This window comes from Kogia breviceps, chromosome 3 (assembly GCF_026419965.1).
Source record: "Kogia breviceps isolate mKogBre1 chromosome 3, mKogBre1 haplotype 1, whole genome shotgun sequence".
Lineage (NCBI taxonomy): Eukaryota > Metazoa > Chordata > Mammalia > Artiodactyla > Physeteridae > Kogia > Kogia breviceps.
Genome location: NC_081312.1, coordinates 119,483,711 through 119,506,281, shown reverse-complemented (window position 1 = coordinate 119,506,281; position 22,571 = coordinate 119,483,711). Strand labels below are relative to the sequence as shown.

General features: G+C 41.1%; 1 long non-coding RNA gene and 1 pseudogene across 2 annotated transcripts in view; one reads left to right on the top strand and one right to left on the bottom strand.

Moving 5' to 3' along the window:
* Positions 1-22,571, top strand: part of LOC131752094 (uncharacterized) — a 223,494-nt gene that overhangs the window by 181,021 nt on the left and 19,902 nt on the right. The gene's annotated exons all lie outside the window — the stretch shown is intronic.
* LOC131752243 (kidney mitochondrial carrier protein 1 pseudogene) lies at positions 17,838-18,670 on the bottom strand (annotated as a pseudogene).

Sequence of the window (22,571 nt, the reverse complement as noted above, 5' to 3'; positions counted from 1 at the left end):
ATTCCTATCACCACCCACCCCACTGCCCGCACCCCCCCCCCCCCCCCCCCCCGCCGCCGGCTTCTGCCTTAGGACTGGGAGTGTTGATCATTCACACAGTGTAAGTTTTTCCTCCAAATTCTAATTTTGAAACATTTCCAGTTATAAGGAAATTGAAAGAATGCATTGAAAACCATGTATCTTTCTTCAGAGTCAACAGCGTTTCAACATTTTCCATCTTCGTGTGCACAAACTCTCTCTCCACACACATAAACAGATTTGTTGAACCATCTGAACCTAAGCTGCCCACATCATGACCCTTCACATCTAAATACTTCAGCACGTGTCCCCTAAGAGGAAGCACATTCTCTAAGTCCATAATTCCCTTGTCACTCTTAAGAAAATTAAAAACAATTCTTTAATATAATCTAATAGCTGCCTCTTATTGAAGATTCTACAATCCCTAAAAATACTTTATGTCTTTCTGTTTCTTTAATATTACAAGAGTCACTCCCCTTTCCAGCCATTTTCTGTATGTGATGCATTTGAAAAATACTTTGTTTCAGATTCTTTTAAGAAGTTCCTTTTCTGCTCAAACCAGCCCCAGTCTCTTCCTGTTACAAATCTGGTCTGGTCCACACAGCTCTCCTTCCTGAAGGAGCACATCCACATGCGCAGGAAGATGACTTTCCCACATGCTCAGAAAAGAGTAGTGATTCCGAGAATGGGCTCTGAAGTCAGAAGGTCTGGGTTGGAATTGAGCCCCATCACTAGCTGGGTTAGGGCAAATTACCTAACCACTGTGAGGGTCAGCTTGCCAAACTATTATTACTAATTACTTCCCAAATTATTATGTGAAAACACATAATGGTAATAATAGTCTCTACTGTAGAGTTGTTGGTAGGATTAAGTGAGTTCACGAGTGTAAAGGGCTTAGAATCATTGTTTGGATTGTTGTCTGGATACACTGTAAATGCTGTGCAAAGGCTCTCTTTAAAGATGCAAACTCTTCCTGGTAAGTTCTCCCAATTCCTCCCTCTATAGCTCATTAGTTTCCTAAGAAAATAGCCCCTAATGGAAGACATTACAGGCATACTTCATTTTATTGTGCTTTGCAGATACTGCATTTTTTTCTTTTTTTTTTACAAATTGAAGGTTGGCGGCAACCTTGCATGGAGCAAGTCTATGGGCACCAATGTTCCAACAGCATTTGTTCACTTCCTGTCTCTGTGTCACATTTTGGTAATTCTTGAAATATTTCAAACTTTTTTATTATTATTGTATTTCTTATGGTGATCTGTGATCAATGATTTTTTGATGTTACTATTTAATTGATTTGGCATTTTTTAGCAGTAAAGTATTTAAAAAATTAAGATGTACATTGTTCTTTTGCACACTTAATAGATTACATAATGCTATTGCACACGTAATAGATTACAGTATAGTGTTAACATAACTTTATATGCAAAAAGTCCTTGTGGCTCGCTTTATTGTGATATTTGCTTTATTGCTGTGGTCTGGAACTGAACCCATAGCATCTCTGAGGTCTGCTTGTAGTCTTATGACCTATTTTCCACCATTGGGTGATAGTACCAGCTGTCCTCTCCTTGAATGGTGCTTCGGAATTTTTATGAAGAAGAAGTAGTTTCTGTAGAATGATACATTTAGAAAGAACTTCCCCAAACTTTAAACATATCGGTAGCTATCATGTACTTAGCACTCATGTAAGGCCAGACTCGGTGGGCATGTCACTCCTCAACTGCCCTGGGAAGTGGGTGTTACCACTGCCATTTGACACACAGAAACCAGGGCTCAGGAGTCAAGTCACTTGCTCAAGTTCACACAATTAGTAAGTAACAGCGCTGGCATTAAAACTTGAATCTGGCTGCCAAGCACAGGTCTTTCCAGTAAACCACATTGACTCCCTCCCCAAGGGTGGCTGGGTTCTAGTGTATTCAGCTGATCACTCCCCAGATCATCAATTCAAAAACATGAATGTGGAAGGGTTATTTCTCTGTAGACAGGAAAACTGGGACCCGATCACTCTTAATTGGGGCGAATATCAAGTCTTCTTTTAAGAAAGAGAAGGGAGAGGTAATTCTCAGGAAAACACTCAGCTGGCTTCTGGGGCTGCATCATCTTAAAGCCAGCACTTTGGACAATTGTGTTGGCTGGTAATTGGGAGGGATTACTGTTGCCTGGTGACCACGGGCACCTCCAACACAGATGTGAAACTTCTGAATAAGGGGGAGAGGTGGAGTTTTTACCTCTTGCGCATGCAGGACTTTAGGCCGTTTGTGTCACCTGATTCAATAAGGAAATGGGATGACACATCTGAGGACTAGTTAGAGAGCCAGCTCTTCAAGTTCACTTCTGTTTAGTGGCTCATCTGGACTTGCAGGTTTCATACCTGAAGATGATCTTCTCTTTGACCCAGTATTTTCCCTAGGGAAAAGTGGCGGGGGGGTGGGGGGAAAGTTTTCCTACAGAATATATTTTTTTCTCTTTTTAAAAATGGGATCTAATTGAGTCATTTGTAACCTTGGAGTAAGGTCAGAAATTAGGGGTTGGTCACAGTCAACAAAGGCCAAAACGCCTTCTCTTTCAGAGTGTTTCAAACTTCTTTTAAAAATAAGTAAAATGATTTTCCCCCAAATCTATGTTATATGGATACTCAGACTAAGATCTGATAATAGTGGGGCTACCTCGTGGGATGAAATCAGAGACTGGAACCCTACTCACTGCCTCATTTCTCCCGAAGCCCTTCCAATTCCTCCCTGGGACCCTACAGCTTTGCAGAACACAATTTGAGCCCCCCCCCCCCATATACCCTATTACCTATTTCTTTAAAATGCAGATGCTAAACTAGTAATTTCAGTCTACGTTAATTTCAGTCACTTGTTAAAAGTGATCTAGGATTGGAATAAAACACAGACCTACTAGAGCATGGACTTGAGGATATGGGGAGGGGGAAGGGTAAGCCGTGACGAAGTGAGAGAGTGGCATGGACATATATACACTACCAAACGCAAAATTGATAGCTAGTGGGAAGCAGCCGCATAGCACAGGGAGATCAGCTCGGTGTTTTGTGACCACCTAGAGGGGTGGGATAGGGAGGGTGGGAGGGAGGGAGACGCAAGAGGGAAGAGATATGGGAACATATGTATGTGTATAACTGATTCACTTTGTTGTAAAGCAGAAACTAACACACCACTGTAAAGCAATTATACTCCAATAAAGATGTTAAAAAAAAAAAGTGATCTGTTCCAGATCTTCCACAAGGAAGAATTCCAAATCATGCATGCAGTTACTCTGTTCTTAACGAAGTGGAGCATATCAAACTACTCCTTAAGAGTAGGCTGTGCATAGTGATTTCTTTCCAAAGAAGATAATGTGGAAGGAGAGGAAAAAAGAGTAACTTAACAGTGGTGAAATCTGACAAGCACTCCCTCAGCTCAGTGACCAAGGTCAACAGCAACAGTGATAAGTCATGTTGACAGTGGATACCCTGCCTATGATTGGGTGAGAATGGCACTTTACCTCTGAGATTTTCTTCCCAAGACACGTAATCCTAGGTAAATTATGAGAAAAACATAAAGAAATCCCAATTGAGGGACATTCCACAGAATTCCTCATCAGTACCGCTCAAATCTGTCAAGGTCATGAAAAACAAGGAAAATCTGAGAAACGGTCAGTGCCAAGAGGAGCCTGAGGAGATGGGATATCTAAGTGGGATGTGGGGTTCTGGATGGGATCCTGGAACAGAAAGAGGACATTAGGTAAAAAACTAAGGACATCTGAATAAAGTTAAGGACTTTAGTTAACAATATGCATTGACATTGGTTCATTCAATTGCAACAAATGTATTAACATCTAATGTAAGATGTTAATAATAGAGGAAACTGGGTGAAGGGTACATGGGAACTCTCTGTACTACCGCTGACAATTAAAAAACAATCCAAAACCATTCTAAAATTAAAAGTTTATTTTAAAAAAAGGTCTATTCCATTACATAATATTTTCTACTGTAGGAAAGGTTATTTTTAATTCAGTCTAGTCCTTTCTGGTCATATGTAGAGGCTAAAGGGATTTAAAAGGCTGTGATGAGGGTCTAGATGTTAACTTATATAATCCATACGTCTTGCTTCACCAGCCTGGGGTACAGAATAAGGTCACATCTTTTTTAATATGCATGGTGATGGGCTCACATTCCCCTTTGGTTAACTGGAGAAACTTCTTCTGCCATGTCCTTGGCTAGGGCAGCCTGATTCTGTCCTCATTAGGGAGGTGCCATGTGGCCGAGGTGGGCACTGCCTCTGCGGGTCTGGGAGAGCTGGGTAGAGGCCACCTTCTTCTCCATCACACCTGTGCAGCTTTGCTTCAGGCCTGGGTCCTTGATGGTCCTGGCTCCTTGTACCCAACTCTCAAGGCCATTTCCCCTCAGATGTCTTCAGGGTATCTGGTGGTTCGGAGACCTCTTCAGCCTCAGCCACCCAAAGTCCTTGAGGACTTCAGAGTGAAAACATGGTCCTTCTCCCACAATCTCAAGCCTTCCCATTTCCTGCTCCAGTGGGAGTGACATTCCTCTGCCAAGGGAACACTTCACTTGATTTCCCTGCTATTTTTGTTCTGTCGTGGGTGGAGAAAGCCACTGTGGCTGGTGACTCTGTGACTTAGAGATGTGACTCCATCTCTTTTAACTCTAGTGGGAGGTGGCAGTGAGATGGGGGTGCTCCTTGCACTGGAAGAGAAAGGACTTGAGTTCTGGGCTTGGTTTTCCCAGCTTTGTGAGTTTATCATCCTTCATCTTCCTGGGCCTCACTTTTCTCATCTGCAAACTGGGGAGAGGAGGGATAGAATTGGAAGAGACAAACTCGATTGTTAAGTGTCTTCTGTTCCATCCAGGGGTGTTCCCAGAGGCCGAGGCTGGAGCCCAGGTTCTAGATTCCCAGGCAATATTCTCTGGCCTGATGGTGGGGTTGGGGCGATTCAGCCTCAGGGACAGTTGGGGAGAGGCAAGCCTAGCTCTGACCCCACCTTAACCCTAAACCCCACTCTGAGGTATTGATGCTATTGATCTTTGAGGTTAGCTTTGTGAGAACACCCTTCCTTAGTCCTCTAAGATCCTTTCCGAGGAATAAGCTATTCCCTCCGACACCAGAGAGCACATTCACTAGATAGGGTTAGAATTTACTTTTTTGTTTGCAAAATCCAAGTCTTTTCACTTTTCCCCTCCAAAGCAATGAAAAGGAATCCAGCTGCCTGGACAAGTCCCAAGGAAGATGAAAGCAGCTTTCCTGAGGTTCAATTCTTCTAGAAACAATCTTCCTCTTCTCTCCTCCTCCCACCCCTCTCCAACTTTCAATGCACCCAAGTGTATATTGTTTTTAAATGTCAAAGAAAAAAAGAAAAAGGAAGAGTGAGAGGGAGAGAAACCCCTTTGCTCTGACTGTCACATTCTGGTGAGAGGAAAAAAGGCAGAAAGAACAAGTGGCAGAATTAAAGAGATGCAGATTGTTTTGTCTCCCTGCCCCTATTCAGGTCTCTGCACAGCCCCTCCGCTCTTTCTACTCCCCTCCCCCCGGGTCGCATTGAAATGTCAAAGGCAGCAGTTTGCAGCTGAAAGGGGGGTCCCTGGTGGGAACGGACTGCCCTTCTAACCTGCAGGTCCAAGCTCTTCCCTTCTGCCCTTGTATTTGTTTTTCCCTTTCTTCCTGATCTCTCACTAGCAGAGGTTGTTTGGGGTGGAGGAGGCCGGGGAGGGGGCGTGGAGTACAACGCTTCCCACCTGGGAGTGTGAAGGAGGAGCCCTGTGACACCCTTGGCCCCTTCTTTCCCCCAGTTCCTCCAACCTCCAGTTGGCACAAAAAGAGATGATTCCTCTGGGCCTTTTCGTTTTCTGCCCTGGAAGAGAAAGGCTGGGGAGAGGTACTTCATGTGGTGTGGCCAGCATGCCTGGCTCTATCTGGTCGTTTCGCCCCCATCTCAGGGCTTCTAGCCAGTCATGCTGGAGGTCAAGACAAAGCTGAACTGTGATGTGCTTTTCTGAAAATTTGTATGCTAAGGTCGAAACATTTTATGAAACCCAGAGTGAATGAGGGTGTGGGAAATGGGTGTGTTTTTTAAATTGCTGGGGGAGGGCAAAATGGGGAGATTTTTCAGAGGATCAACAACCTTAGAGAAAGTGCAAAAGCTCCATTCAGCAATCCCACTTCCAGGCATTTTTTTTCCTAAGAATATAATTAGGCAACTGAGCAAAGAGTTCTGTACGAGGATGTTTGCCCCAGGAATGTTTATAAAACAGCATGATTGGAAATGTCCTAATTTTCTCTCAGTAGAAGATGAAGAAAAAATGCTGGCACACCATCTAGTGGAATAGCATAAAGTCATTAAAAATGATCATATAGATTTATATTTGCTGATGGGGAAAGATACCCACAAAAAGAACCCAAGAAAATAAAAGGTTAGACATTACTACAAACAGTTCTTTCTCATTTCTTTACATCAAATGATATATGTGAGTAGAAAAGTCTAGAAGGATAGGCACCCACATGTTCATGTCTGGGTGGTAAAATTATGGATACTTAAAATCTTCTTTAGGATTTCTAGTGGTTTCTGGCTTTTTGACATTTACAAGTATTCTTGCTATGATAAAAAAACAACAACAAATTTATTCTTTAAAAAGAGTGTAAGCTAACTTTTGCCCCTTAGGTACAGTAATCCTATTTTTTCTTTCTACTGTACAAATAAAAATTTCCTAGTAATTAAAATGCTCACATTAAAACACACAGGCAGAAATTCATTGTTTTTGGTATGTCAGAAGCAAAGCAACTAATAACGAATAGGTTGTAAAACACACAGTGACGTTTCATAATTTTTCTTTGGTTACACAATGTTTCATAATTTTTTCTTTGGTTACACAGTGTTTCAACATGATGGCTCTTTTAGTAAAGAATGATTGTCATCTCTCCTGTGCTCCAAGCTAGGCGACTCCCATTTACTAAACTTCTCCCAGCCTATGGTCAGCCTTCCTGCTGATATGCTTTGCAAAACCACTTCTAAACTCCACATCAGGATACATCAATCAACCTGTTTAAAAGCAGAACTGTCCTGGACAACCCGGGATATGTGGACATCACTATAAAACATACTTTCCTTAATAGGAGATTTCTGTAAGCCTCCCAGCTTCCCCTCCCCAACATCGCTTCCCAAATGCTCTAAAGTTATGATTTGAATTCTATGTGATTCTTCCCTTAGAGTCAAAACCCGGTCCCTTTCCTTATATGTCCATGGTCAGGTAAGGTCTTGGCTTTGGATACCACATATCACGAAGGTCAGAGTCAGGACTCTTCTCTTCCAAATAAAAGATTGTATTTCTAGGAAATATGTCGCAGGATTGACCTGAATTTCTAACGTGTGCTCAAGGGGGAGTGGCTGAGGGAAATAAGGGAGAGACTCAACATTAGCATATGGGATATCAGCCACCATATTGGGAAGTTGGAGGCATGGCTTGAATGAGTGGGGTTAACTCTTGGAACTCATGTTCCTACCAACCTTGTCAAAAAAAACCCCCAGAGCTGGACAGTAGTTTAAGTGGTAAAAACAGCTCCTATTCAGGAACTATTGCTATAGGGGAAAAGAAACTTCAGTAGAGAACCGAGCTCAGTTATGAATATAACATGGACAGGTGAGAATTGATAGTCAGTGAGCAGGATGGGGAAGCGGGGATCAGTGGATTACTAAGAGGAAAAGTCAGGGATAAGGGGAGATTCTTGCTAAACGGACCTAACAGGATTCTTGCTGAAGGCAGGCCAGGGTGATCAGATATCACCTGGGGGATTGTGAGGGATGTGGAATTTGATCAGATATCTGGAGTGATCAGATACTGAGGGTGGGGGATTCTGACTAAACCAATTTAATATGATTCTTGCTAAAACTGGGCGATGCGAAGTCAAAGTCCAAAGGTCAAGGTCTAGTTGGGAGGAAAATTGAGAGGAGGCTGCCTAGAGTTTGGTCAAGGAGAGACCAACGTTTCTGGTCTGGCAGACTGACCTCTCACAGATGGTGATGGGGGAGAGGATGAAAGCAGAGAAAAGGCAGATTTTATTTGTGCTTATTCTGCAGCTGTGGTGAACGTATCTGAGGCCTGTAATGCAGATCACATGACTTCGGCTGCTGTTGGCGCACAGCTCTGCCCAGGTGCTGGCCATCACTTGCAGAGAACAGTGTGTGTACTTGCGGATGTCTCTTGGCCATCTTGTCCTTGCTGGGGAGATGTTCCCTGAGGGCCACGGAATGGAAAGATTAACCAGGGAAACCCTCTCAAACTCTTGCGAGGATGCCTGAGTCTGTGACCCACTCAGTGTTCAGGATGACCCAAGGTCAACCAGCCTCTGGAATGTCTCTTGTGTACCAGCCCCGATGTCTGTCTGGTAATGCAGATACAGTTCAGTGTGGGGAGGACAGAGCTGGAGGGAAAGAGCCAGTGGCTGTTGCTTCCCTGACAAAGAACAGTTTTGGGGAAACAAAAGACAGCTGGGTAGGAAACAGCAAGGCGCTTCCATGGAGGCTTTCATTTGTTAACACAAGCCATACTAAGCAACAGCTACAAGGAGCCTTGGGCATCCGGGTCTGGCCAGAGAACAATTCTTTGTTTTTCACCGTAAATACTGGACCTTTCTGTAGGACTGAGATGTATTCTCAAAATTTGTCTTAAGTTAGGGTTTCAGTTGTCTTTTCTCACTCTCTAGGGTTCTTGGTCTTTACCGTATATTGAGGAAAAATATACGTTTCAAAAAACCCAGCTCTAGTGATTATAAAACACATCGTCTTAGATCCTCAAACTTCACTGGTCTTAAATTGTCTTCACTTTTAGAATAGGGACTGGGATACCTTCTTTAGGGGGTCATGGGGCTCCAATGGCTGGTCACCGCTGATGTGGTCCTGGGCTACCTTTCGAGCCCTATGTCATGTTTCCCAGCATTTCAAGCCACATAGATGCCCTTGCTCTTCCCTGTTGGTGGGCCCTTCCACACCTGGTTTTTGTGCTTGCCTTCTTCTGCCTGAAATATCAATCTCCCGCTTGTTAAGCTCTCAAACTCAGTTTGTCCTTCAAGAGTCGTCACAGAATGTGGTCTCTCTATTCATTCCTTCTGGAGCTCATCATATTCTCTGTTGTTGGGGAAAGCTTTCTTAAAAATTGTCTCTCTTTCCCGCTAGACTGGGAGATTCTTGAGGATGTGGAATATTTGTTGCTGGGTGAATAAACAGATGACTTAAGTGCTGTGTAAATGGTAGCTGCTGTTCTTTTTATTTTTCTGCTTTTCTCCAAGTCGTCCCTATTCTAAAGAGTCCTTAATCCCAGATGAACTGAAATGACTTGATCACATTCTTATAAAATAATTCTATCGGGAGTTGGTGTTCTGACTCCCTATCTCCTACTTCTAATGAAGCCCCTAGATCAGTGGTTGTCAAAGTTGTCCAGAACATTGCAGAACATTTGGAAGTTACTGTATTCTTTGGGGGACACCATGAAATATTAATACAATCATTTTCATCATATGCACTAGAAATAAGTTATTAGTGGAATAGGTGGTAAATATAAGCAAAATAAGATTTCAACCAAGAGCATGTATATGTGTCCATAAAAAGTAAACAAAAACCCGAAATCCTCTCCAAATTCAAGCCCTTGAAGAAATCATAATCATATTCTTCCAACTTTAAAATTAATATTTATTTGCCACTTGTTTATTTATTCATTGATTTGATCTGTGAGTGTTCACTAGTGTAGACACAACAATAGGTGATAAATATTTAAGAAAAATATTGTTGGAGAACAACTTAAAAATGAGGACATTCAATGGATTAATCGTTACTTGATTTTGACAGCTTAATAGTCTTGTTTAGTAATGCTAATTGAGTACTTACGATGGACCAAACACTGTGCTAAGGACTTTACATGGATTATCCCATGAATCTTCACTCCCACGCGATGAAGTGGACATTTACATTATTTTTATCATACCGATGAGAAAACAGAGGCTTAGCGTTCAAGGATACGTTTTCACAAAGTAAAATCATGACTCTCATACAAATATAAAATGAATGCGTGTCAAAATTTTTATTTACCCCATTAAATAATGAGAGAAACAGTAAGATGCTACAATCAGTTCAAAGGAAAACTAAAGACCAGAGCGTACACCTGGCAGTAAAGAATGATGAAACCCATGCGAAGTGGTCAATATATCCACAGGGCAATAATCAATTGCCTTTCCACAGGACATATCTGTATTTCTATGGATAGGAATAACTTGAATTACTGTACACTTTCTATAACATACAGGATTGTAAAATAGCTTTGTCAGTGCAAGGTGGAGGTAACCCCGAGGACGTATCAGTTAGAACACCCAGGTGTGTTTTTGCCCATTTCAAAAAGTCTTGCCCAGGTTTTCATGTGGTTAGAAAAGGTAAAGATTTGCATAAGGTCACGTGGCCAAGATGCAGATCCCAGCAATACAGTGCCAGTGTCCTCAACAACTGTTCTGTGGATGAAAACTTTAAGAACTACTGATGAAAAATAGAGATCAGCTCTCTTTTGGAGTTGCTATTCTGCTACTGTTTGATTTCCCTGGGTACATATTTTTTGTCCATGTAAAAACACTGTGTATGTTTAAGTTTTAGGAAATGAAAGGAACTCATATCTACTGAATTCTTAACAGGTGTCAGGTATCGTGTCAAATGCTTGAAGCCCAAGATCCCGTTTTATCTCAACAATCACATAAGGGAGGTATTAGTAATCCCCATTTTACAGATGAGCACTTAGGTTTGGCCTGATTCCCGGAGTTAGAAGGCTAGCGTAGTGGAGCTGTGATTCAAACCCACATCCCTCCTAGCCAAGGCCCATGCTGTTCCAGCCGATGAGCCAAACAACATTTCTAACAAACTCTAACACTTCTAACAAAGAATTTTCATTGTTCCCACCTTTTGGAGCCTGTATCATTTACTGTGGGGCTGCTGAATTGTGCTGAGGACCGGGGGATGGTTCCGAAGAAAACAGCATTGAAAAGAAACACCTTGTTTTTTGTCCTCTGTGCTCAGTGGACCCAAATTTGTCTGTGTGCAGAAACCCCGAAGTGACACATGTTCTGGCTCCAGCCCTCGACTCGTGCCAATCCTCAGTTGTTGAGTAGGACCTTGATTTTGGAATGGCAGTGTGCTTTTTTAGTTGCTCATGGGCTGGTTTACCAAGACAGAGAAATTCTTTCAAGATATTAAGAGTAGGTATTCTTAAAATGCCACAGGCCACTGAATTTACTACACCTCATCAGTTATAAGCTATCCCCCAAAGAAATCCTGCAGTGTTTGCCAGCACTCACTATGCCCTGCTGATACCCCAGGACTGACACTGATGAACATGTACGTACGGGCTTCCTTCAGGTTTCCCAAGCATGATGCCTAGATCACCGTCATCAGAGTGACCTGGGGGCTTGAATAAAATGCAGTTTTATCAAGAGCACTTGAGACTTAATGAATCAGAAACTTGGGGAGGTGGGGGATAAGGGCTGAAAATGTCTATTTTCAAGATCCATCCTAGGGGGTTTGGAGAATCCCACAAGTATAAATGCTTGGGCTCTGGATTCAGCTAGCCCTGAATAAGCATCCTGGCCACACTGTGTGATATTGGGCAAATTCAGTCAGCTCTTGAAGACTTGCTTTCCTCATCTGAAAAATGGGGATAATTATAGTTGTGAGGAGATAAGCCATGGGAAGCATTTGGCATGGGTCCTGGCACCGGCTACATTCCCAGGAAGTGTCAGCTATTAATGTATTTCACTGATCCTAAGATGCTCATTTCTTTTGTTTTTGGCATAGTAACATCTCTGAAATCAGTCTGCTTCTTAAAAGTGATGGTGTGTCATGGTCTCAGTGGTGGCAGTTTTTCCTTTTGGTGGTCTCTAAAACAAGGGTGCATCTTACCATAGGTGGTGTCATAGAGTGGGTAAAATACAGTGTATGAAGGGTTCCTGGGATGCAGTGCTGCCCAGCATAAGGCCTCTGGAAGAGTACTGGAATTTGGGGAGTCTCAGGCCTGTCTAAGTTGTGTCCATCTAGCTAGTGGCCCCTACTAGTGCAGGAGTAAGTCAAGTGAAAGTTGGATAGACAAGGCAGTGGGCTCACCCCTCTCTCTGGAGGGGTTTCCATGATTTGGGAGGTACTTGACGGTCTCCCTTCTTCAGGCCCCGCTTAGGTTTCCTATTGGGGCAGGGCAGCTTGAACTGGGTGGGGCTGGTGCGGTGGAGCATTGCTTACCTCCTTTGTTGGTTCCTCCTCACCTCCAGACTTGCCTTGTTGGATGTCTCTGGACCATCTGGCCACTACTTTCATTTTTCTTTTCCTTTGGGTCCCCTTTTCAGGGAAGGATTTTGAGACTGAACCCCAGGTCCAGAAGGAGTCAACAATAACCTTAATACTACTGCCTGCCACAGAATTATCAGTGTTATCACAGCGAATCAGGAAGAAATCTGCCCCCTTCTCCCAACGATCCCACTCAGCTCATGGCTCTTACCTGCTCAGCTGTGTGACCAAAATGGGATTTTGGCAGTGAGATAGCTGAGGGGGAAGGTTTGCCTCTTGTTGTTTTTAAGGTGATCTATACAAAGGAATCAGCTTATTGAGTGGTTTGCTTCCTTTGAAAAAGCACCATCTGAGTTTAGATTTCATATTTACTATTTTAAACCCTTTCAATTAGACCCATGGGGTTTCCCAGGCTTGCCTGGGGGAGTTTTTTTCCAGTCTTCCTTTCCTTTCTTTCCCAAACCCTGGGACAAATATTTGTTTTTCTCACATACTCATCACAGCCCCCGGCCTTTAGAAAATCCTGAGCAGCCCGCCAGTGACATGGGAGCCTGGTGCCTGGCTGGGGAGCCTTAAGCTAAGAACAGCGCTTGGCAGGCTCGCTTCCTGCCCCAATGCCCTCATTCACCATGGAAAGTTGGGGGGGGTGTCTTGGCACATTTGCTGAGCCCACTGGAAGCTCTCAATTTTGAGAGGGAAAGGGACTTTCTCATGGGTTTCCCGCTCCAAGAGTATCAATCAGCCTCAGAGAAACACTAGGGAGGCGAGAAGTGGTTTCCTAGCAGGAATCGTCATGACAAAGGCCACCGGCTCCCTTTGTATCTTTTGTTCCTGCTGGCGCCTTGGTCAGAGTTTGGGGGCCGCCCCAGTGTAGCCTTTGCTGGCCTGGGTCTGCTGATCCTGGAGGTTGGGGAGGAGGAAGAGGAAAAAGTGTCTGGAGGAGCAGAGAAAGGAGTCCTTGCTGGCCACCCCCCCCCACCCCCCCGCTCTCTCTTTCTGTTGCACCATGGATGGTGTTTTTTTGGCTTTTTGCAAATCTCTGATCTGCTGGTTCTTGACAAGCCAACAGGGAAGTATCAGACCTATCTCGTGGGGTTGTGACATTTGAGTGGGCTGTTGTAACCTGCTGGGCACTTAGTTGGTGGTCCTCAAATATTCCTCCCTGCCTGCACTTTCCCTTTCCCACTGTCCTTCGAGGGTAGAATCCATATCCAATGCCATTTAAATATCATTTTTGAACTGATAGTTGAAGCAGGGGAATGAGGGAAGGAAACAGGAGAGAAAAAGTAATTTCATATTCCACCTCCTCCTCCATTTACCACCCGCCCTCACCTCCCCACCAAAAAAAAAGACTCCTTTAACCCTGCATGTGTTATTGGAAAGAAGATGCACAGCTGTGGCTGGTGACTGCCTTTCCTTGCCTGAAGGCAGCCCCTGATGGAACCCCTCCGCCCTGCTGGTCTGTTGTTTTGCTCCGCTGAGCTGTGGGGTGTGGGGTTAAAGGACCCTTGCCAAAGGGACCAGTTTTATCTGGCTTTCTGACAGCTGTGAGAAATCCTGATTGACAACAGGGCAGCTTCTAAGCAGGGAGCTGGGAGGGTGGCGTGATGTGAAGGGACCCGGAAGCGGGAGGCAGGTCTCCACATCTCCGTCTTGAGTGGTACTATTAGTTTTGGATAGATTTCATTCCCGTATTAGAAAGGAGTGCTTCTTTAACATGGGAATGAAAAATATCTAAGGCTGTAGTGAAGGACAGTCGCTCCAGGGCAGAGAGTGGTCTGTATAAAAATGACAATCCAACTGCCCAGTGGAATACACGGACTTAATGCTAACAAGAGTAACTGAATTTAGAGCAACGGCTGTGTGCTGTGAATGGCTTTTGGAAGCCAGCAGCTTCTGGGGAAGAGATGCAAAGGGTTTCTAATATGCAAATGAGACTGGGTATGAAGCCCCCAGGATAAAAAAATCACATGAATCTCATACATCATTTTATTAACAGGTGTGTTCCTAGACGGATTTTGAGTTTTCATCAGTGTACAAATTAAATAAGCTGTTAAAGGGTGATGCAGAAGTATGCACAGGTATCTTTGGCCTTCTTTGACAAGGAATATGCTGCTCTGGGTCTAACTGTTGGAATAATTATTTTCTTCCCTGTAAATTACTGGCAGCAAATTCAGTGCAGTGCATTGGTATGCTTTTAATTATCCACAGGATCTGAGGATGGGGGCTACATGGGACAGGTATTTATGAAATATCTAGGTTTGTATACGTGTAAAAATACCTATGAATCCTTTCCAGTTGGGTTCATTTATTTTAAACATATCATGGTGACCGGATATTAATTTGGGGCTTGGGGGCTCCAAGAGGGGATATTTACCTTCATGATAAGTGGATTTCATCCTTACTTGTCTGAGTGATTAAAAAAAAAATTTGTTTCAGCCTTTATCAAACTGCACTTGCTACCTGCAAGCCAGGTTTTTGTGGGTATTGTTGTATTAATCGGCATTAGCAAGACATTTCAAAATGTAGGTTGAGGGCCAAAACAGAGCAATAGAAGAAGATTAATCTGTTCTTCGGAAATGAAAACCATTTGGGCTAAATAAGCAAGTGTTGTGTTACAGTGAAAACAATACAGGTAGCAACACCAGAATGCCTTTCATTTGTTCCGAGCTTCATTCATTCATTTGGTAAATTGTTGGTGGCACCTAACATGTGCCAAACTATGGGGATATAGAGTAAATTGTTGTCTCGGAAAGAGCTGGGTAAGTATAATTGGAGAAATGCCTGGGAAGCTGAAGTACAGGAGACCTAATACAGAGGGGCAGAGGTGGTCGGAAAAGGGGTCCCTTGATGAGTAGGAGAAATTAACTCCTACTGAGGATGAAGTGTGGACGTGCATGAATGCTGGTAGTGATGGTGGTGATGAAGTGGAAACAGTGTATTGAGAGCCTGAGATGGAAAGGTGATTAGATTATTACATATAATAGTTTGTTAAGCCTTCTATACCAAAGTACCAGAGACTGGGTGGCTTAAACAACAGATATTTACTTTCTCACGGTTCTGGAGATTAAAAATCTGAGATCAAGATGTTGGCAGTCTTGGTTTCTTCTCAGACCTCTCTCTTTGGCTTGCAGATGGCTGCCTTCTCCGTGGGTCACACGTGGTCTTTCCTCTGTGCTTGTCTATGTCCTAATCTCTCTTTATAAGAACACTAGTACTGTTGGATTAGGGCCATCCTCATGACCTAATTTTAACTTAATTACCTTTGAAAAGACTTTACCTCCAAATATGGTTACATTCTGAGCTACTTGAGGCATATGAATTTTTGGGGGGGTACAATTAAACCCATAACACTTTATGAGGAAATTGAATGTAAATTTCCAAGATTCAAAATTGCATGTTAATAACAAACATAATTTATGAGAGAGGTTATAGAGTTTAAAGAAATTTAATCCTTCTCACTACTAATTATTATGAATGGGTTATAACCCCATCTCTGCTAGAGAAACACTGGAGAGAGTAAGAGTCAGATAAAGTTCTCATCTTACTCAGGAAAATACAAACTTTGGTAAATAGATTAATAAAGTGAAAATCCTCTTTATAAAACTTAATGGAGGTGGTGGTTGCCCAACATTTTGAATACACTAAATGCCATTGAATTGTTCTCTTTAAAATGGTTAATTTTGCCTCAACAAAAACAAACCAAAAAAACTCAAAAAGTTTAAAGCAGCCACTGGTAGAATTGTTTTAATGAAGAATATAAAGCTTACAACTTTAGAGTAGATTAAGAAACAAAATATAGACCATAAAAGCAAATGAAAGAAAACAGATACAGCATGAGAACCTTACAGCCGGAATGCACAAAATGATAAAGTAGACATGAGACAACTATAAGCCAATAAATAGAAATAATTTAAACTCTTTTACAAAGGCTTTAAAATTGTATTTAAAAACCAGTGAGTTATATCCCATCAACATGGTGTACTTCTAAAATAAAATGTGATGAGACTGAAAATAAAATAAACTAAGATTTAATAGGCAACACAGATTCAAAGAAGGCAGGGCTGGCAGTGTTACTTCCAAAAAAGTGATCTTCAAAGCAAAAAGCATTAAATGGAAAACAGGGAGCCATTTTATATGGATAAGTTGTATGTTCTACAATATATGTTCTTTTTTTGGGGGTGCTCTCAGAATCACTTTTTATTTTGAAAAGAATAAGATGAAGAAGAAGAATGATACCCTGTCTTTAGAAGAAAAGAAGGAAGACCTTATATACCTCTTATCAGACTTCAGATAAATAGGTACACACACACAAAAAAATCACCTTTCGAATTTCAAGCAAGTATTTTCATTCCAAACTGATTAGGAAGTCTAAGACAGGAAATATGTTGACAAATGTGACCAGAACTAGAGTAAAACACGGGAAATCTGGCAAAATCAACTCTTTGATTCACTTGCAACATTTTGCTACGGAAAATGTAATAAAACCTTAACCTCTTTCTTTCACAAGCTTTAAAGAAAGGATCTCACTCAGGAGAAGCCCATGATAAAATGACTCTCTTCCATACACACAGACCATTTATTCTGGGATGATGGCTGTATGACAGCATGATGTAAACACACTAATCAGACAAGTCAAGTAGTAGCAGCTACTGTCTTCTTCACCTGACCCTCAATATCAATAGATGTTATTATCCCCAGTTTACAGATTGGGAAATAGAAACTTTGCTAAAATCACAGAGCAAATTACAAACATTACTTAAGACAGAACCCAAGTAGCTTAAAAACACCTCCCACCAGCACAGACTTTGCCACCTTCCAAGCCAACCTATCACACCATCCTGAGTTTAGATATTAATGCTTTTTTGTAACAATTCCTCGCAAAGGTCGAGTGGTCAAAGGCTTAAAAATCACTTATTATAAGTGAAAGATCCTGCCAAAATTGGAAATTAGAAAGCAGTGCAATATTCCAGGGATCTATATCCTGCACTGTTTATACCTGGGGTATACCAGGTCTCCATTTGTGAATTTCTTTGGCAGACATGAAGCCAAAGCCCCCCCAGAAGTTCAGGAACAATAACACCCTCTTGGAGGCTCTATTCATTCCATGGTTCTGAAGAGCTTCTTTCAAATAGTCTGGGAGTCTCAGCTATGAGCTGAGATGCATCAGGAGTTATTCTCCCCTGAGGGAATCAGTCCACAGTTCCTGAACTTCATGCAAGTTTTCTTTAGCAAGAAACATGCATTTCATGTTATCTTTGATGTCGAAGGGCACTTGAATGGTAAGGACTAGTGTTTGGATGTTACAGTCTATGCCATTAAACATTTGGTGCAGAGTGTCTGATGCCAGGACACAGCAGTCCGAGCTAACCCAGTCTTCACCTGTTGCTCACACCTCAGAATCTGTGGTGGGCGAAGCAGTGAGAAGCAGTAGGAAAGACAGGAAGCTTCGCTATTTCAGATGTGAGCATTTTCAGCGGGATGTCTCATGCAGTCTTGACTTGTCACAAATCCAATTTCTTCAACTGCTCATATGTGACCAAGAAAATAATATTCCAGGGACCAAGTCTTGACCAATTTGGCCAAAACCCTTTATATAGAGCAAAAAACCCTTCATTCTTCCACGTCTGTAACAAACAATCCAGGGAACCTGTGTAGCCAGGGCACCCGCCATCTCGAAGGACTCTCTGATTCATCATACGTGTTCTCACCATATCAACAGGGTTTGAGGCCAGGGCCCCCGCCAGCCCACAGGTGAAGCTTGAGAGGAAATGGGTATACACAGTGTCTCCCATCAAGCCCGAGAGAATCAGATGCTTCTTGATGAGGTCGTAGACCGGCAACTCCACACCAACAACAATAGCGGCCCTCTCAGCAGTAAGGGACAAGCCCTTCCAAAGTCCTCTTGTTCCCTCTTGCTGGTAAATGTGAATGAAGTTGCCTATCATTCCTCCTTGAAGGGTGCTATTTTGTGCTTGCATCCGCATTTTCAAAACATCAGTTGGATTATCAATGGTTGAGGATATGACTCCAGAGAGAATTCCACAGACCACATTTATCAGAAGGGTTTCACCTTCCAGGCGCTCGACAAATAACCGCTTCAAGCTCTGGTAGGCGCCTATCTTGATGGTGCCATAGGAAGCCTGGCGCAACATCGCAGGAGCAATCCCTTAATACAGTGCTTTCAGGCCTTCCTCTCTGCCTATCCTCACAAACGCATGCAACATTCCTCGATACCTGATTTCTTTAAAGTTTGCATCATTCTTCTGGCCTTGAATCTGGAGCCATGTCTTGGTTAAATCAATTGCAAAAGTACCGCACTGCGCTGTGATGGAGGCCAGGCTTGCAGTTCAGGGCTGACATGCTCACCGCTGTCCCTTCTCCTTTGTTCACAGACGCATAGCCTCCAACAGGGTTTTTCCGGGCCAGGGTTCAATCCCTGGTCGCCTGGTCGAGGAACTAAGATCCCACAATCCGCGCGGTACAGCAGGTGGCGGTGGCCCTGCACCTCCTAACTCCCCAGGTGCAACGCAGCTGACTCCAGCGGCCGCACGGGATCTGGAGGGAAGCCATGTTCTTTTTGAGTGTGGACAATGTCTCGGTTAGTATTCTAGGCACTTGTCATGCATTATTTCTCGAAAGTCCTTAGGGGTATGTGTTATTTTCATCCCCATTTCAGAGGAAGGGAGGTTGAGGTTTAGAGAATCTCAAGTCATCACGGGTCGAGGAAGAATCTCAACTCAGAGGTTAATGCTTTCCCCCCACACACCCTGCTTCATGCACTCAACAGCACAACAGAATCAGGGCTGGCAGTGTTACTTCCAATCAAATGTTCAATCTAATGTTGTTTACACTAGAAGAGGTTAATGGTAAAGTAGTGTACGTTTTTAACAATCTTTATCAGCCTTTGTCAGATTAAAAGATATATTGCACAAAGAAAATATCAACAGGTTCCCAATTTATTGTGGAAATTGTATGGGCCATGTTCTCTAACTCCGATGCTATAAAAATTGAAACCAATAATAAAAATTAATTTAATTTCCAATTAAAATTAATTGGAAAATATCTATCCAATCACTTAAGAAACAAAACAATAAAATTCCAAAAACCTCTCCGAAACTCAAGCACATTTTTAAAAAATATTGAAATATAGTTAATGTAAAAAAAAAAAAGAAATATAGTTAATGTGCAATACCATGTTAGTTTTAGGTGTACTCCATAGTTATTTGACATTTGCATACATTCTGAACTGATCATGACAATAAGTCTAGTAACCATCTGTCTCCATACAAAGTTAGTACAGTATTATTGACCATATTCCTTATGCTGTATATTATATTCCCATGACTTCTTTATTTTATAACTGGAGTCAAACCCATTTTCTTATATAGTTTGTTTGGAAATTAATAGAAAGAGAATACTTATATCAAAGACATGAAATGTGGCTAAAGTTGTCTTTAAAGGCAATGTGATAATAGCAAATGATTTCATTTTTTAAAAAGAAAGAATAGAAATGAATGGATGATGAAGTCATCTCAAGAAAACAGGTAAAAGAACAACAAGAATGCAAGCCAAACAGTGGAAAAGAAATTTTAATTGAATCAGAAATTCTGATTTAGCATGGAGAGACTCCTCCTAGTGTAACTGACTAATAGACATAAGAAGAGGTTTTCTGGCTCAATTTCTAGAAAACTTAAGAACAAAGAGAAAACAAGAACCTACTGTATGACACAGGGAGCTATATTCAATCCCTTGTAATAGACTATAATGGAAAAGAATGTGAAAAAGAATATATATATGTATATGTATAACTGAATCACTTTGCTGTACCTGAAACTAACACAATTGTAAATCAACTATACTTCAATAAAAATAAAGATTATGACTCCTAGATTTATTAAAATTTAATACAAATTTTCTCTCCTCTCCCAATAATGCTATAAGATTAGAACTCTTTACATTTGCATCACGTACACCTTTATTTTTACTGTTTTGTGCATTTTGATTAAACGTATATTTTAAATAGCAAAAAAAAGAGAAAACAAATTTAGAAAAATAAGCAGCTATAATCATAGATTTGAAAATATAAGAGAATAAATGTTACGGAAAAAATAGAACATTTCAATGAATTGAGTGTTTTGCTGGGAAAATTCAAAATTGATCTAAGAATAAAAACCTCAAACAAATCAATGCTCATGAAAGAAATGTAAAAATAGTTAAAGAGGGCTTCCCTGGTGGCGCAGTGGTTGAGAGTCCGCCTGCCGATGCAGGGGACATGGGTTCGTGCCCCAGTCTGGGAAGATCCCACGTGCCGCGGAGCGGCTGGGCCCGTGAGCCATGGCCGCTGAGCCTGCGCGTCCGGAGCCTGTGCTCCGCAACGGGAGAGGCCACACAGTGAGAGGCCCGCGTACCACAAAAAAAAAAAAAAAAAAAAAAAAAAAAAAAAAAAAAAAAAAAAAAAAATAGTTAAAGAATTTATTCTAAAATTTATCCTATGACCAGACAGATTCCTGTTGTTATTTTTAACTTTTAAGAAAGAGGTGACTTCCACGCTGAAAAAAAATCATGGAAAAAAATTCCAATTTTACAAAGCTGGCTTAATCCTGAACTTAAAACTTCATTGATAGCACAAATAGGATAAAGGCACATGCTCCATGATGTGGATGCAAAATTTGAAAGCATGAATGTTATATAAAGAACTAGGGTTTATGTAAAGAATTCAAGGACAGTTTTGTGTGAGGAAAATTTTCTGATTGGTCATGCCATTAAAGCCAAAACAACTTGATGGTATCCATTAAAACTGAAATATAATTGATAAAGCTCAACACACTAACATATGATTTTAAAAGACTATTCCCATAAAATTTACTAAAATTAATAGCTTTGCCGTATATAAGCAGTCAAACAACAGTTGGAAACCATAATAGAGAAAGCGCTTATATTAAACTAGCAAGAAAAATCACATAATACCTAGGAATAATGCTACCAAGAAATGTGTGGAACCTTTATGATACAAACTCCCAAATTTTATTAAGAGATATTAAATAAGATTCAAAGGATGGGAGATGCATCATTCTATATGACTTAATGATGTAAAGATGTTAATTTGATTCAAGTTAATTTACAAGCTTCAGAAATCTCAGTAACAATTCCCAATGTACTATTTTTTGGAGGAATTTCGTAAAATAACTCTGAAGTACATGGGCTATGAAGGAATAGGAATAAAAGAATCACAACTAGATATGCAAAATGTATAAAGCTACAATAATCAAACCAGTAGACCTATTAGTGATACACTGAAGGACTAGTCTTTAAGCTCAAACCTACATGAGAGCTTAGAGTATAAACAAGGGCACATCATACACTGGGAAATGGGTAGACTCTTTCAACAAATAGTATTGGTTCTTTGTGAGAAAATCAAGTCAGGGCTGCTCCTTACTACAAACACCAAAATAAATTCAAGATGGAGTCAAGATTTAGATGCAAAAATATTCTGCTGCATTAGTAACCAAGCAATGCAAATTATAATGAAATGTTACTGTCTTTTTTTGTTATATTGGCAAAGATATTTTTAAAAATCACTTGATTTGGGGAGAGTGTGGTGAGGAAGTCCCATCATACGTCCGATCTGAATTTAAAAGAATTCAGCTCTTCTGAAGAGTGATATTTATTGGAAACCTCTAAAAATTTCAATTCTATGACCTGTAGATTCCATGTCTTGGCATCTCTCCAGGGAAAAGATAAGATAGGTAGACAGATGGATAAGGAGACAAAGATTTACCTACAAGTATTTTTATTTCAGTCCTATTTGTAGTAAAGTTCAATAATTGGGAATTTGTTGAATATCATATAGTCCCTAGGATGAAATATTATGCAGTCAATGAATAAACATTTTGAAGACTATTTAATAACATATAAGATACTTATTATGTAATGTTAAACAAAAAGGATGATACAAGCTATATGTACATATATGTGCATATATAAAATAAACTCAATTTTATTAAAAATATATAAAAGTATAAAAATTGCAAATAAATAAAGGAAATGGTAGCAGTGGCTATCCTTATGTGTGAGATTATAGAGTTTTAGTGGTTATATTTTTCAAATTTCCTAAGTTGAAAATGCAATAATTTTGTGAATAGAAAAAGAGTTAAAAAATCAAATAAAACAACTTAAAAAGTTAAAGGTAAAGAAATGAAGGAAAAAAAGTGGAAGAAGGAGAAATAAATATGTAA